The sequence below is a fragment of the Colobus angolensis genome, unplaced genomic scaffold (genome assembly GCF_000951035.1).
Source record: "Colobus angolensis palliatus isolate OR3802 unplaced genomic scaffold, Cang.pa_1.0 Scaffold304, whole genome shotgun sequence".
NCBI classification, from domain to species: Eukaryota; Metazoa; Chordata; class Mammalia; order Primates; family Cercopithecidae; genus Colobus; species Colobus angolensis.
In genome coordinates this window covers 2665483-2682225 of record NW_012116311.1, presented here as the reverse complement: position 1 = coordinate 2682225, position 16743 = coordinate 2665483, and the positions used below count along the sequence as shown (strand labels likewise).

The window sequence follows — 16743 nt, the reverse complement described above, 5'->3', positions numbered from 1 at the left end:
TATTTGAGATATTAAAAGGTAGGATGTCTTGTAAAAGCCTCAGATGCCATCTGAATTCCTTCACTGACATCTCTTGGGTTTCTGCAGCTATATCCTCTGGCCCTGGCAACAACTTCCTGGCCAGGAGACCCTGGTCACAAACCTGTGCCACCAGAGTCAAATGAGCTCTGTGGATTACAGCTGAGTTCTAATCTTTCACACTCGTTCTGATGTTGCTGTCTTATAAACTGGCTATTTCACACACCTCTAGACTATTTATTACCTGAATTCTCAGTCTGTTCACTCTTGCTTTAGGGCTTGACTGCATATGCTTCCCTAAGCCAGACTTCTTATGGCTGAGTTCCTGCTACCTCATAGCACCCTCTATTCCTGGTAGGGTCTACCTGCCTTACCGTGCAGCATGTGGCCACTGATGGCTACATCTTCTGCCATGTGCACAACTGTTTGGCCTTCTACCCATTATAGCCTGATTCTCAGCCCTGCTACACACATGACTCACAAGAGAGCTTTTAAGAAATACTTATGCTGGGGCCCCACCCCTAAGAATTCAGAGTCAGTTGGTCTCATGTGATACTGATATTTTTAAATGAAACTTTCTTGCTATGATCTGAGCTATTTAGGGTGTTATCTCATGACACCCCTAAAATTCATATATTGAAGCCCTAATCCCCAGTGCCTCAGAATGTAACTGTATTTGGAGACAGCATATTTAAAGAGGTAATTAAGTTAGAATGATGTTATTAGGGTAGACCCTAATCTGACCTATGTCCTAAGAAGAGGAAATTAGGACACAGAGACAGACACACAGAAGAAATGTCATGTGAAGACAGTGAGAAGACTGCTATCTGTAAACCAAGCAGAGAGGCTTCAGAAGAAACCCACCCTGTGAACACTTTAATCTCAGACTCCTATTCTTAAGAACTGTGAGAAAATAATTTTTATTTAAGCTTCCCAGTCTGTGGTATTTGTCATGGCCATCCTAGAAAACTAATATAGTCCTTAAATAGATTCAATAAGTAGCCAGGAGTGGAGACCACTAATCTAGTGGTTCTCAACCATCAAGTCACTTGGAGGGTTTGTTAAAGCACACATTATTGGATCCTACCCTCAAGGGGTCTGGCTCAATGTGTATCCTGGCCCGACAATTTGCATTTCTATCAAGTTCCCAGTGATGATGACATAGCTAATTCTAGGACCATATTTGCAAATCACTGCACTAACTTAGGTGTTGTAGTTGGTTTTTGAGTCTCCAGCTTCCCCTCTCAACTCCCAGTCACTTTATGGAACACCCTCAGTGCCCAGGGGTCTCTATATCCTTGGTCCTGGTTCTCCCTGGACTGACTTGGTAAGCTACTCTTGATTCATACAAATACTTCCTTAGAAACATGGAAAATTTTTAATGAAAAAAACATATCTGGGAAGAGTTACGATCACAATAATCCTGTATATGTGTTTGTGAATTTATGTATCTTTCCATAAAGAGTCTCTGGCAACTACTAAAACTTGGATGAACTGGGTCACTACACATCTGAAGATCTGAATAAGTGTTTAAATCTTAATATCTTAATATTAAATGCATTTTATAGTTTCTGTGGGATTAATACTAGGCATTAAATTTTTTTTCTCGATTTAGTAACATTTGCTTTGAAGAGCCAATAATAATAATAATGCTGTTTCATATTGCAGAGACTTTGCAATGTGCCAATAAGAGGATGTATATGAGACCCTTACTCATGTACTTTTCTCTTGTGAAGCTAATCACCCTGGACTTTTAAGCCGGTTCTTCCTGACTTCCAGTCTTTGACTCTGAATTAGTTGAGGCATGAGAACTTCACTGCAGGAAGGTCCTGCCCCTTGTTTGCTCCTAAAGGTTCCTTTAAAGTTCAACTTGACCAACCCACCATTGCAAGCACTCCAGAGGAGAAGACAGCCTTGCTGTGTCCAATCCACTTTAGTTTGCAAATTTCTTGTTGGTCACTTTTATGCCCCCACTGAATAGGACAGTGTGTAGCATGGATTAATTACGCAATAAATGGTTGTTGAATAAATCAGAAAATTAAATGCATTCTGCACAGAATATGCTATTTCTCACCTTTATGCCTTTGTGTGTGCTCTTCCTTCTCCTGGGCTGCTTGACCCTATTCTTTACCTAACTTGGACTTCAAGATTTAGGTGAAAAAGTTGTTATGAACAGAGCTTAGGCCCTAGCAGAGTCCATAACTGTGCTCTTTCTCCCATTTGCTTTGAAATTCAGTGGCCGTTAATTTAGTAATCCTATCAATAAGATAGGATCCTATCAATAAGATCAACCTTTAGAGAGCCCTGTGTAAAGTGAAGTCACATGGGTAATCTCATTTCATCTTCACAAGCGTCACCTGGTGGTGGCGGCGGGGAGGGGAAAGCTTTTAAACAGTATACTTTTGAGCCCCACCTAAAACCGTTAAATCAGAACATCCAGAGTTGAGTGCTATAAATTATCATCTTATAAATGTCTTTGTGATTTCAATGTGCAGCCACGATTGAGAATCACTGAGTCAAAGGGTCCACATCTATGGCACCAAACATAAAACATGAGTCTTCTTTTGATGAAATGGGCTCTTGCAACCTGGAAGAGATTTAAAAATAGTTTGGAAAGTTCTCTTCCAATCTTGGTCTCTCGGCTCCTTTTTCATTTTTGTTTAATTTCCACTCCTCCAGGTTTCGGCTCTTCTCCACAGCTTGGAACCCAGTTCCTCCACCTGCTTCCTAGACTAAAACAATTTCAGTTCCCTCTTACTTCCTCCTATTCACTTCCCCAATTACCACGAGCTCTGCAAAACAGAAATAAAAACTATTCTCCAACCAGCTCTTGGGATATCTCAGTCCCTCCCAACACTAGTATTTTAACTACCTTTTCAAAGAAAGTAAGTCACTTGAGAGAAAGGCTTGGCATGTCTTTTTAATCTTGGGTTACAATCATTCAACAAATGCAAGCCCATTACTTTCTCAGCGATAAGTCTGGAGGCATAGATGATGTAGGGATTTGTAAATTGGGTTAAATACTTTGTAGTTTCCTTATTGGGGGCCCTTGACACATTCTATACTGGGGAGATACAGGTTCAGAGAAGCATTTGCAAAAGATCACAAGGGCTGCAAATAAATTCAAGGAGACTAAGAATTAGGAGACTATTGGAGACAAAGGTTGGAGTTGTTAAGAAACAAATGGGAAAATATTTTAGAGATAGCATCTATAAGGCAGCTTAAGATGATACAATACCCCATTCTCTGTGTTGTTGCATTCCATGAGGGAATTAGATGTCACTGTACAGGGGACTTCCAGATTTTAAAATGTGTTATGAAATAAGAGTATTTTAACATCTTCTTAGAGAGTACAATTTATCACTTCTCAGCCTTGCTTTCCTTTTAAAATTAAACATAAACTTGGCTCTTAAGCAAAGAATGGGAATAGGGAGCCAACGGTAATTAAATATAAACTGGGTTTCTCCCTTTGATCAAAGCTGGTTTCTGATGTAAGTGTTCTTTTTTTTTTTTTTTTTTTGCAAACACAGAAAATGTTTTATATCCAATAAACAGTTAGAGGTTTTAAGTCAGCTGGAAGTAAAAATTAAAAAAATTAATATTAATATGTCTCATCTTTTCCTTTACGCTGTTGCTTTGTGCATATCTCTGCATATGCTCATTATAATTTGAGATCTTAAAAGTTGTTAAATCAATTGACACCTGAAAGTTATAATGTAGTGAAACTTCTAGAGGCTGTACACCACATTTCATGCATAGATTACTGCTCAGGGTCCACTGAACTTCCCGGCATTCAGTGACTTTTCCAGTGAAATCTTAGAGGAGTTCGTGGAGAGCCCTGTGTAGCCATTTTTAGGTTGGCCATGTTACAATATGCCTAGCACAGTCCTAATTTATGCCTGTAACCCTGGCCTAGTTTTAACCTTGCTCCTGTCATTTTCAAAACTGTCCTGATGGTAGACTATGACTCATTTGATTATCCTAGCTGTGAAGGATAGAACAAATGCTTGTATTGTGAATGGGCCAGGATTCTCTAAAAAAAGACAGTTCACTTTTCCTTTCCTTCATCACTCTCTGAGTAACTGAGCTGTGTGAGGCAGGGTCATGGGCTACAGAGAGTTGGGTTTGGGAATGGCCAAATGAAAGGAAATTGGGGTAGCAGAAGAAGATTAGAGTTCTAAGACTAGACTTCTCAAATCTCATAATACATGACAGGAGTTGTAAGAGAGCAAGTGAAGTTTACCATTAATAATATACCAGTGGATCTGGGCAAAAATATTGAAACAGGACATTCACTTGTGCTGAGAACCAATCTTAACATCTCACTGGCAAACTGAGTTAGTACCTTCCTAAAATTCCAGCATATCAACGATAAAAATCAGGTCAGACATGGTGGCTCATGTCTGCAATTCCATAACTTTGGAAAGCTGAGGCAGGAGGATCACTTGAGGCCAGAAGTTGGAGAGCAGCCTGGGCAACATAGCGAGACCCTGCCTCTAAAGGAAAATTAGCAGAGCATGGCGGTGTGCACTATGTCTCAGCTATTCAAGAAGTTGAGGTGGGAGGATCACTTGAGCCCAGAAATGTTAAGGGGTCAATGACATTTCTGAAGGTGAGAAATCCAGAGGACAGGAAAGCCAAGTTGGGTGGAAACCTAAGCAGGCAGGCAGCATAGGGAGAGGAAGGAACCGGCCTCAGCATCAGTGAGCTGGCTTTTATTCTCATGCCTTATCCTCTGTAGCTAATGACTCCAGCAATCTTGAACAAGTGGACTAACCTCTCCGTGCCTTGATTTTCTGATCTGGGAAATGAGAAGAATCAAGCTTTATTTCACTATACCACTAACAGAGATACTGTTTTACTTTATAACTGGAAATCTTATTTCAGTTTTTTTTTTTTTTTTTTTCTAGCCAGAAGCTTCTGAAAGAGAAGGAGCAAATCTGTATCCCTCAATTATTTATGGAGCATTTTCTTAGACTAGCTCACCCCTGGCTAGACTGAAGCTTACTACTGCTTGTCAAAAAGAAACTTCAAAATTGTGTTGTATGTATTTTTGCCTTAAAATCCATTTTGATTCAGATGACATATGTATACACCTATACAAATAATGACATTATTTTATTTTTATTTTATTTTTAGAGATAGGGTCTCACTCTATCGCCCAGTTTGGAGTGCAGTGTTGCGATCATAGCTTACTGCAGCTTCAAACTCCTGGGCTCAACTGATGTTCCCACCTCAGCTTCCTGAGTAGCTTTGACTCCAGGTACACAGCACCATGTCCAGCTATTTTTTTTTTTTTTTTGAGACAGGGTCTCACTATATTGCCCAGGCTGTTTTCCAACTCCTGGCCTCAAGTGATCCTCCCACCTCAGCCTCCCAAAGTGCTGGGATTATAGGCATGAGCCACCATGCCTTAGTTGGTTTTGATTTTTGTGGCTTCACAGATTCATCTATAAGAGAAGAAAAGAATCCTATTGAACCCTTGAAAACAGAAATCTAGATTCATTTTTTGTTACATAAACACAGACTTAACATTTGAGGAACTAACTAGTCTCAAATGCTAGAAGTCAGCGATACAAGAAAAATGTTGTTTATGTTAAAAAGGAAAGCATAGCGAGTTTCTGAAATCAGTCTGATAAAAGATGTCAATACTGATATCCCAAAATTGGAGAATTTTTAGAGATGCAAAGTAAGTAAATATTCTTTTTAACTCCATTTTCTAAGGCAGTAGATCTTTTTACTCCTCTCCCCACTCATACTCCACAATACAGTGTCTTACGAACAAGAGCCTTGCTTCTCTAACGGGGTTGTAAAATTGTCCAGCAGCATGGATATTAACTGCGAGCTTGTTAGAAACACAGACTCTCAGAGCTTACTCCAGAGCTACTGGATCAGAACCCACATTTTAACAACTCTCCTAGTGATTTTCATGCACAGTCAAGTTTGAGGAGTACTGCACTGGAGAACATTTGGCTAGAAATAGAAGAGATCATAAAAACAACCTTGTCAAATAGAGAAGTAAGTGAAATTAAACTGCCTTGTGCTTGCCACTAAAAGGAGAAATTGTATTAATCCTCTGAGGGTCTGTTTCTTTTTCTCCTGTGTATGCACTGATATCCATTTCCATCTTTCTTTGCCACTTGCTTATAATATCTTTCTCTTTTATATTATATATGATGCTTACATGTAATTATGCTTAAACTGTATAATTGCTATCACTTTGCAAAATTTCAAACTTCCTCTAATATTACTTCACTCTGAAGCCTAGGATATGCTGTGTTTACACAGCCTCTATTTGTTTCCTTTTCTCTGAGACTCCTTCCCCTATTAAAGCAGACATAATACAAAATAGAAGAATGGTTTGGCTTGGGAATGTACTGATTCTGGGAGTGCAGCCATGGAGCAGCGCCAGCCAGAATTGGATGAATGATACGAGGGGTACAGTGAGACCTGGGATCTTCATTATCAAAATGAGGGGCATATTTTAGTTATGGGTAACACAAAATTTTGCTGTGGTATAAACCATAGCTGGTTTGTTTTAATCTGCTTTGAGGGCTGAAATACGGCATTCTCTTGGTTGTTAGTGCTTTCCGGAAGAACCATAAATGGAAGGAGAGGCTTAGAAATTTCTTTTTCTTTTCTACTACATTTCCAGTGATACATTGTAAAGCTTCTTCCCCATTAAAATTCGAATAAAAGATATAAACCCATCCTGATTAACACAAAAGAGATGAAATAATACAGTTATAGAGTGGAAAGAACAAAAGCTTTAGAATCAGACTTACTGGAGTTGGCATCCCATATCTGTCACTTTACAAACTGTAAACTGGATCAAATTCTTGACCTCTTTAAGCCTCAGATTTCTCATCTGTGAAATGGAGATTGTGATCCTTATTTTGAAGAATTGTTTTAGAGAATGAAAATAAATAATGTATTGGAGACCCTGGAATAGAAATTGGTATTTAATCACTCAACTAATATTCATTATCTTCCTTTCTTCCTATTCTGAATCAGTGGGCAGGATTGTTTAATATGACTAGCTAAATAACCACTGAGAGATAGTCATTGCTGTGATTGAAAGCCAAATTGGTAAATGTGATCCGCACACAGAAATGTTATATACAGATGCATGAGTGTTGTTTGTGTGAGTTACACTGCTGTGCTGAGGGAATAGGGCTGATTAATTTGAATAAACTTTAAGATTGGTATAGTTCTACAATTCTTCTGCAGTCTCCAAAAGGAAAGAAAGAACCATAGAAATCCTCAAATATTTTCCAATGTTTAAACGGGACCCTTCCTTTATACTGTTTCACTTTTGAAGACTATGCAGGAAGTATTTTTAAAAGGAAAACATTACTGAAATGTATACATGAATATAACTTTTCTATAAAAGTAATTGTTGTCTCATATACTGAGGCATAAGTTTAACATTTAACTACTTATTGTGCCAGAGTACTGAGTTAGGTGTTAAGGATACATGAGTCAACAAAAAAGACAGTTAATAAATAAATATAATTGCAAATGTTGGTAAAGTACCAAAGAAGAAAAAGTATATTATCACAATGTAGTTCCTGCCTATAACCTTAGTCTTCCTATCTGGAAAAAAGCAGTCCTTTTTTGCCCCCTTTTTCTCTTTACACAAGTTTAGCTTGGGTTCATATATCTCTCATACTTTGTAAAAACACAGCTTTTAAGGCATATTTTTCTTGGTGTTTGGGATTAAATTTCATTCAGCTTCAGATTCCTTAATTCTACTAAATCTCTTTTTAATTTTTCTTCTATAACCTGATTCTAAGTGCAAATTTGCATTATGTGGGATTTTTTTTTTTTATAGGAAAAGAGAAACTGAGACTAAATTCTAGCTACTTTATCCTTGTCTACAATAGGTCTACTAAATCGTTCATGTTCAGAAAATGGGAGAGCAGAACCATAATCCAGGGACAAAGAAGATTTTGTTTGTCAGTTTACAGCTGGGCTGGCCCTATTAGCAGGCAGTTTGTTTAACCAAGGTAAATAGGATTTCAGCTGGATCCTGAAGTGAGCATATGTAGATGGGAGTAAACATTGTGGTAGATGATGACTCAAATTGTCAATGCCTCTCTATATCCATACCCTTTGACTTCCCAGACTCCCATTAAGAGGTGGAAGTTATTTTACTACCTCTGAATCTGAGCTATATTTGTGACTTGTTTTAGTCAACAATTAGGAGGAAGTGAGTTTTATGCCACTTCTAAGCCCAGGCTTCAAGAGGCCTTGTGTTAATCTTGCCCATAGCTATGAAAATGAGCTAAGGTATCCTGTTGGTAGATGGATACATGTGGCTCAGCTACCTCTGTCACCCCAGACAACAACCTGACTGTTGCCAGACATATGAGCAAAGCCATTCTAGACCAGCTAGTTGATTGTGAATGCATGAGTAAACCCAGTCAAACCTGGGTCAGATGAGTAGGACTACATAGCTGAACCATAAATGCAAAGCAGTAAAAAAAATTCTCAGTTTTAAACTTCTGATTTTGAGGTGATTTGTTTTGTAGCAATAACTGATTTTAAATATTTGCTACTTGAAAAATTCCATGGTTTCCTAAGGTGATGTCTATTTTTCCTTTTCATCATCTCATTTTTGTATGAATTCCAGCCTTAGCAAAATTATTTTATCCTTTGGTTGGTAAGAAAATCCAAAGGCAGAAGTGTGCAGTGAATGTTTCATAATAAAACTTTTAGGAAAAAAGCATGTGTATGTGTACATATCTGTATATGTATGTATACATATATATACACATATTTGTTTATTATACATTTTACATATAAAGTTTATAAATGTAATATAGTAAAGTATAATAACACAAATTTATAAATAGTAAAATATATAATACCCTTTTGTAAATTCCACATATCAATTGATTCTAACAGTATACTTCTGTCATTTTTTTTTTTTAGAACTCCTGTATGCATAACCAACTTATGGTTGCAATGCTACCATGATTTCACAAATGATCAGATCCCAGTCTGCTACCTCTTTTCCCAATAAATTTGTTGCCATTAAATCCCATGCATGATTTGTTGTTGAACTATTGCTAACCCTTGTGCGAAGTTATGTTCATTAAATTGAAATCTCTTTCGGCTTTAATATTAGGCGCAACACACTGTTAAGTTTAACTGGCATTATTAACATTCTCTCCATCATTTTCTTTAACAATCAACAGAACACTAAACCAAGTCCTGATTTGTAGTGTTGGCTCCTTTCTTTTGTGAAGCATTGCCATCATGACCATTTTCAAGCTACTAGGTTGATGTCACTGAACACAGAGTGGGGAAGAGAAGCACAGTAGTACACCATCATATAATATTTCTGCCATGCTGATACAATAGAGTTAAATAGCCTCAAAAGCATAAGTATTACAAAATATAGTAAAATAATTAAAAAGTGAAGAGTTTTAGGTGCTTATAACCCTTATTTTTAATATAATTTATTGAATTATAAGTTTATATAATTTTTAATGATGGGCATGTTCAACAACTGACTTGTTAAATTTCTGAAAGTGTTAAAATGACAATCTGGGATGGGTGATTAAAAAATAATACAAATATTGATAGTCAAATGAGGTGGCCTTAGCATACCCCTGCTGAAGGATATTGGAAACACCCAGTGGTTCTAATTATAATGATAACTCCCATGCATCGAATGCTCACTAAATCCCAGATACTGTTCTAAGTACTTTAGTGAGGTGATCTGGAGGACTTGACAGGGAAGATTGAAATCTAGATGACATGAGCTTACATACAAAAGCGATATTCAGTGTTGATGGTGGAACAGTGGTGTGGAAACACCTTGGTGATACCAAGATTTCAATGTTTAGAAACTGAGTGTGGAACAGAATCTGTAACCTCCTCCAGAGAGTTCCCAAAGGAAATAATATCAATGGCAACAAATTTGACCTTTAATTGGAAGCAGTTTCAGAATTCTACATAGATGGATTTAATGGCAACAATATGGCTGGAAGATAAATCGCAGACTCATCTGGAAGCTGAGTTTGCATCACAAGTAATATTTTTACTTCATACATGTTTTCGGTCAATAAAAATAGTGAGTTTGCAACGTAGTTTATGTTCATGCTGCTTGAGTTTGAGAAAGGATCAACTTTCTAGAGATTATTATACTATTACATTGGTGTAGCTACAGGATCACTGATAGAAATTCCAGGGGCCAACCACCCATCTCCATCAACCACTTGGTGTTACTGGAATGAAAGTATGATTGCCTTCATCATTGTAGGTGTGTGATAAGACTAAGAAAACAGTGTCAGTGACATAAACTGATGACCACTTGAGGTGTCTCCTTTCCCTTTTCATAGTCTTGGTTTCCTGTGACTGAATCTTCCCAAAGTCTTTTGTGAAGCCACAAGTTACCCAAGGCAGTACAACGGGCATGCATTAGCCTCCATAAAATTGGCCTCTTGAATTGTTTTCAGGTTCATTGCTCCTCTCATCTTCTTTTAGTCTCATTTTCTTTCTCAATAATACTTTCAACAGGTGTTGGAAAAACAAAATGATGACAAAGATGCTCAGGAAACTCCAGAACACCTGACACTATGATTCATTCCCAAGTTTTAAATTTTTTTTTTTTTGTGAGTGGCCTCAGAGGGCATGATTAGTCACAAGTGAGAGGTACCAATGAGTGTTGTCTAGTGTGGGGAAATGTGTTAGCATATTACATTTAAAAACTCTTCAAATTAATTTATGTATCACTGTTATTTGGGACTAAAATAGGACTCAACGGTGGGTTGTAGGAAATTTGGAAGATTAATCAACATATAATTTTTGAGCTCCTACCACAGGAAGGACATTTAGGTAAGTGTTGTGATGAATAAAAAGCTATGTAACACCATTATACCTGCTTTTAGAAATGTTGCAGATTAACTAGGGAGAAAAGATGTGATTATGTGAAAAATCAGAAATAATAAAAATGAAAAAGTAATAAGTAGCACAGAATAATTATTGTTTAGGAATTGAAGAGATGGCTATGGATTGGGGCTTGGGAATGATATCATTGAGAAGGCGAGAGCTGAGAAGTGCTTTGAAGAATGAATGGGAATTTTATAAGATTAGATAAAGGAGCAGGGTATGGGTTATGTGTACATAAAGTACACAAAGAGAATGTGGCACCAGGGTGAATGTAAGAAAGTTTGAACGTTATCCTGTAGGCAATGGGCAGCCATTGAAAAGTTAATGTCTAGAAATATGGACATCATAGCTAATGCAGATTAGGCCAGCAGTAGAGTGACTGATGGTGTTGCCATGAAGATACTCTTGCAGAATATTCTGAATTTGATGTTTGGCTGTCCCATTTATTAGTTGAATAACTTTTGTCAAGTTACTCACATTTCTATACTTCAGTTTCTCACTCCAACAAAAAGTAGATAATGATAACATTTTTCTCATCATAGCTTTGTGACAATTAAGTGAAATATATAGGCAAAACGCTGAGCACAGTGCCTGGACCAGAGAGTTATAATAAAAATAATGATCATTATGGTTGGCAGGAAATGTTTGGATCATGTGATGGGAATGGTAATAAAACTGAATGGGAGGAAAAATGAAGAATGGACAAGATGAGTCCAGATGCAGGAAGCCAAAGAGAAGGTGGTATAACAGTGGACTCTCTGTTTAGAGCCTGAGAAAGCATATGATACCACTAAGGTTCATGGAAACTATGTCCAGCAAGAGAGAGGCAAGTGATTTTTCTAGTGTGTTCATTGTCTCTTGGAAAGGCCTTGTGTTGTCCCCTAAATCAGGTCAGACACAGGCAAGGTCACATATAAATCTTGAAGACTACATTGAGGTGAGGCAAGTGGTGTGGGGAGTACTCGGCAGTGGCAATATGTCAGAGAGCTGGGGTGAGGGAGATCCCCTCATAGGCATCCTGGTCCGTCCTGGAAAGTGAGGGGTGTGGTGCCAGTACAAAGGCAGCAGAATGATCTAGGCTGCAAGCAAAGTGTTATGGATGCCAAGCAGTAGCTGAGCCTTCACAGGCAGGTAGAAGTGAAGTTTTAATGAAAGATGCTTTTCCAGGGGACCTAGAAAATTGGAACTCAAGGGAATAAGGTAAAGAAAGATTGTGCATTGGAAGATGTGATGGAATGATGAGTAAGGAGTGAGAAAGAGAAATAAGATAAAAAAAAAAAAGATACTAGAATTAAGCATTACAATAGGAAGCGACTCACTGGGAGAAAGCATGAATCTAGAGTTGGAACTGGAATAGAACACAGCACAAGACCAGCCATTGTAAAGTCAAGTCTTCTCTTTTCCCTTTTAAAAATTGTATTAGTTTTATTAAATGTTCCATATATCTGAAAATATTTACAAAATATGCATAAGGTATAAGAACAGCAACCAGGTATAAGAAAACCATCCAGATTTTATGAAGTCTACAGTTTACTTAATTGACAAGACCTTCTTTAAAGAAAAGAAGACAAAATCATGAATACAAAATGGGTTATAAGACTGTATATTTCTCTAGAGTTGGAAAATAAATTACAAACGTTAAAAAAAAGAGTTACTAGAAACTTTACAAAATCCCAGAAAATATAATTTTAATTTAGTTATTTATTTTTGCTTTATTTTTAGTTGCATAATGGGTGAAAGGTGTAGAGTCTCATATCCCTTTGATGGTTAGAAGTTGTAACTAAAGAGTTTGCTGTAGCCATGAATATGATTTTCTGAGACCCAGTTGTGAAGAGAAAAATGATTGAGGAGAAAATGGCAGAAAGTATAGCCCCCCACCAGACTACTTCACATAATACTTTATATCTGTGTCAATTAAGCAGAATAATGTGGGATTCTGAGATTTAACCTGAACAGTGCACTGGTTATGGCTGGAAATCCACGCTGCACTGTATAGGGTTGCTCATGTCATGCATATGGACTTGCCAGTTGTGCTGGAGTGTGATGATATACACTGTAGGTAGGAAGCATAGGCAGGGGAGTACAGGAAGGAGGGAAAAATTGAGGCATAATTTTTGGGGAGTCTTTGATGATGCAATCTTCCTTCATGTATGTTCTAGATAGATGGTAGTGAAAATTTAAGCATATTTTGCAACAAGAATGTATTTGTGCATATTTATGCAATTTAAAATGATATATAACTTTGGCGGAGGGAGAAAATGACGTGGATTTGTATGTTCTCATACGAAAATGTGTCTGCCTTTTAAATTTTTATCTTTTCTATTTTTAATTTTTTTTAAATCAAAATCAAAACTGCAATGAGATACCATCTCACACCAGTTAGAATGGCAATCATTAAAAAAATCAGGAAACAACAGGTGCTGGAGAGGATGTGGAGAAATAGGAACGCTTTTACACTGTTGGTGGGACTGTAAACTAGTTCAACCATTGTGGAAAACAGTGTGGCGATTCATCAAGGATCTAGAACTAGAAGTACCATTTGACCCAGCCATCCAATTACTGGGGATATACCCAAAGGATTATAAGTCATGCTGCTATAAAGACACATGCACACGTATGTTTATTGCAGCACTATTTACAATAGCAAAGACTTGGAATTAATCCAAATGTCCATCAGTGACAGACTGAATTAAGAAAATATGGCACATATACAACCTGGAATACTATGCAACCATAAAAAAGGATGAGTTTGTGTCCTTTGTAGGGACATAGATGCAGCTGGAAACCATGATTCTCAGCAAACTATTGCAAGAACAGAAAACCAAATACCGCTTGTTCTCACTCACAGGTGGGAACTGAACAATGAGATCACTTGGACACAGGAAGGGGAACATCACACACCGAGTCCTCTTGTGGAGAGGGGGTAGAGGGGAGGGATAGCATTAGGAGATATACCTAATGTAAATGACGAGTTAATGGGTGCAGCACACCAACATGACACACGCATACATACGTAACAAACCTGCACGTTGTACACATGTACCCTAGAACTTAAAGTATAATAAAAAATAAAAAATAAAAAAATACAAAACCTAGATTACAGAACAAGGTGAATAGAAAATACTTTAATTTGCATTAAAAGAAATACACACACAACCACCTACCCACCCAGAAACCAAACACACACACACACACACACACACACAGACACAGACACACACAGATGCCTCATAAAAACATGTGAAATAACACACATTAAACCATTTCTTAATAGCTGTTAAACCACAGGACCAGAGAAATGAGACTGGTATTGGGGAATAAGAAAGTTTTTACTTAATCTAACTCTTTTATTTTTTACTTTGTACAAAGACTATCTATTTTAGTGAAATAAAATTTAAAGACATGAGTCAGAGATACAGCAGTGACTGAGACTGATTGAGCTACAAAAACTCAAGTTTTTCTGAGCCATATTCAGTTATCCATATTCTGTGTCTTAGTCTGTTCAGGCTGCTATAACAAACAACATAGACTGAGTGGTTTACAAACAACAGAAATTTATTTCTCACAGTTCTAGTGGCTGGGAAGCCTCAGACTAAGGTACCAACAGATCAGTGTCTAATGAAGGTTGTTTGCTAGATGGCTAATCTTTTTGCTGTAGGCTCATATAACCAAAGGAACAAGGCAACTCTGATAATGACACTAATCCCATTCAGAAGGCCCTGCCCTCATGGCCTAATCACCCCAAAAGCCTAAGCTCCTAACACCATTACACTGGGGAGTAGACTTCACCATATGGCATTTGTGGGGACACAAACATTCGGCTCAAAGTAGTCTATAGTTTTGCTAGTCACTTTTAGTCAGCCCTGAAAACTGACATGTGCAAGTGGGTTCTACAGTTTCAAATTACAAGAATGCGAAGTGTTGCATGGTATTCAAAATTTTATTGTGGGGGTACACAAAAGCCTCCCTGGGTTATTAGAAAAAGAAAATAGACTATTGTATATACAAAAGATTTTAAAATGAAAAGGGCTATGAAAAATAGATGGCTTTGTTACTATTGTTTTAATAATTACTGTCCTCTATAAGTAAGTGTTATGTTCTATTTAAAGTCTTGAAACATTCTAATTTTATAGAAGCATATACAACCTTTTTCTTCTGTAAAATTTTTACTAAATATCTTTTTCATTTAGTTTTCTCTAATGGCTTTGTGCTTAGAAACCATATGGCATTATAAGACAATAGAATCCATGTCCTTAGCTAAAGCATACTTTAAACAAAATGGTATGGCCTATCCTTTACCAACAATTCCAGTGTTAGATGAAGAAACCATATATACGTATTTCTATGGTTTGGAAATGGTTTGTTTGGTCCTTTCAAGTTTCATGTTGAAATCTGATCCCCAGTGGTGGGGACAGGGCCTGATGGGAGGTGTTTGGATCATGTTTGGGGGAGTGGAGTGGATTTCTCACGAATGGCTTGGTATCATTCTCTGGAGAGAGTGAGAGTTCTTATTCTTAGTTCTTAGTTCTTAGAACTGATTGTTGGAAAAAACCTGACACTTTCTCCTCTTGTTCTTCCTCTCTTCACCATGTGATCTGCAACCACCAGCTCCCCTTTGCTTCCATCCAGGGTGGAAACAGCCTGAGTCCCTTGCTAGAAGCAGATGCCAGCACTCCGATTCTTGTACAGCTTGCAAAATCATGAGCTAAATAAATATTGATTTTTTATAAATTGTCCGCCCTCGGGTAATCCTATATAGCAACACAATGGACTGAGACACACTCATATAGATAGATATAAATATTTAAGAAAGAGCTTATTTATAAATTTGACTATAAAACAATATAAGCATATAATAGATAACTTGGAAAATACTAGCATAAATAAGAAAACATTTCTCAAATTTATCAATTATATAAACTCTTAACTAATCGTTCATTATATCTCTTTTTAGTCTTTAAATTTTTTTACTTACACATGCACACACACATCACACACACTTTTTCTTTTCAAAATTGAAGTCATACTCTTGCCATCATTATATATCCTTTTTTCCTTATTCTGAGCATTTTCTTGTAAAGTTAAGTATTTGTAAAATATGTTTAATGATTATATAATATCTTATCATATGGCTATATTAAATATAATTTATTCCCATATTGTATTAGTCAGGATCCTATTAGAAAATAGGTGACCCACCCAAATGGTACAACCAACAGGACTTTATAAAAGGGTAATTCACAGATGTATGGGCATGGTCAAGGATACCAAAAGGCAATGATAAAGCACTGGGAGTCATTATCATCCAAGCTTGAGAGGGAGTGGGGTAGAATGGTTGTCAGAATCCTCAGAGTGGTATAGCTATCAGAGTAGATCTCTGGTACAAGCTTGGCAGGGAGAGAACAAGGGAAATAAACACCCCAATTTCTCTCTGCTTCTGCCTTCCAATCTCCTGATGCTGCTTCTCCTTGGTCAAATTAAGTTTGTCAAATTCAGTCAGAGTGCAAAGAAATCTTTGACATAGAGCCCACAGAGGTCAGCCATCCTTGGAAGAGAGTTAAATGAAGAGGGTGTGGAGTATATCTAGACTAGGAAATAGCCATCACACATTTTAAAAAGTATTTCCCCCTCTACATTTTCACTATTGTATAAATAAGATTGTGAGAAATGCTATTGCACAAAAAACTTACTATCTAATTCTCATTACAGGGTAAGTTTAATTACAATATTAGGTAAGTATCTTGAATGAATGAACAATCAGCCTGCTCTGTTGATCATGAGATGCAATGGAAAAATAAACCTGCTTCAAGCATCCCATGAATG

At 37.2% G+C, this 16743-nt stretch overlaps 1 long non-coding RNA gene across 1 annotated transcript; it reads left to right on the top strand.

The window, feature by feature from the left end:
* Positions 1–1181: 1181 nt before the first annotated feature.
* Positions 1182–2077, top strand: LOC105517663. The gene is made up of 2 exons (XR_001002698.1): positions 1182–1345; positions 1687–2077. It is a non-coding gene; the product is annotated as an uncharacterized LOC105517663 (long non-coding RNA).
* The last annotated feature ends 14666 nt before the right edge of the window (positions 2078–16743 follow it).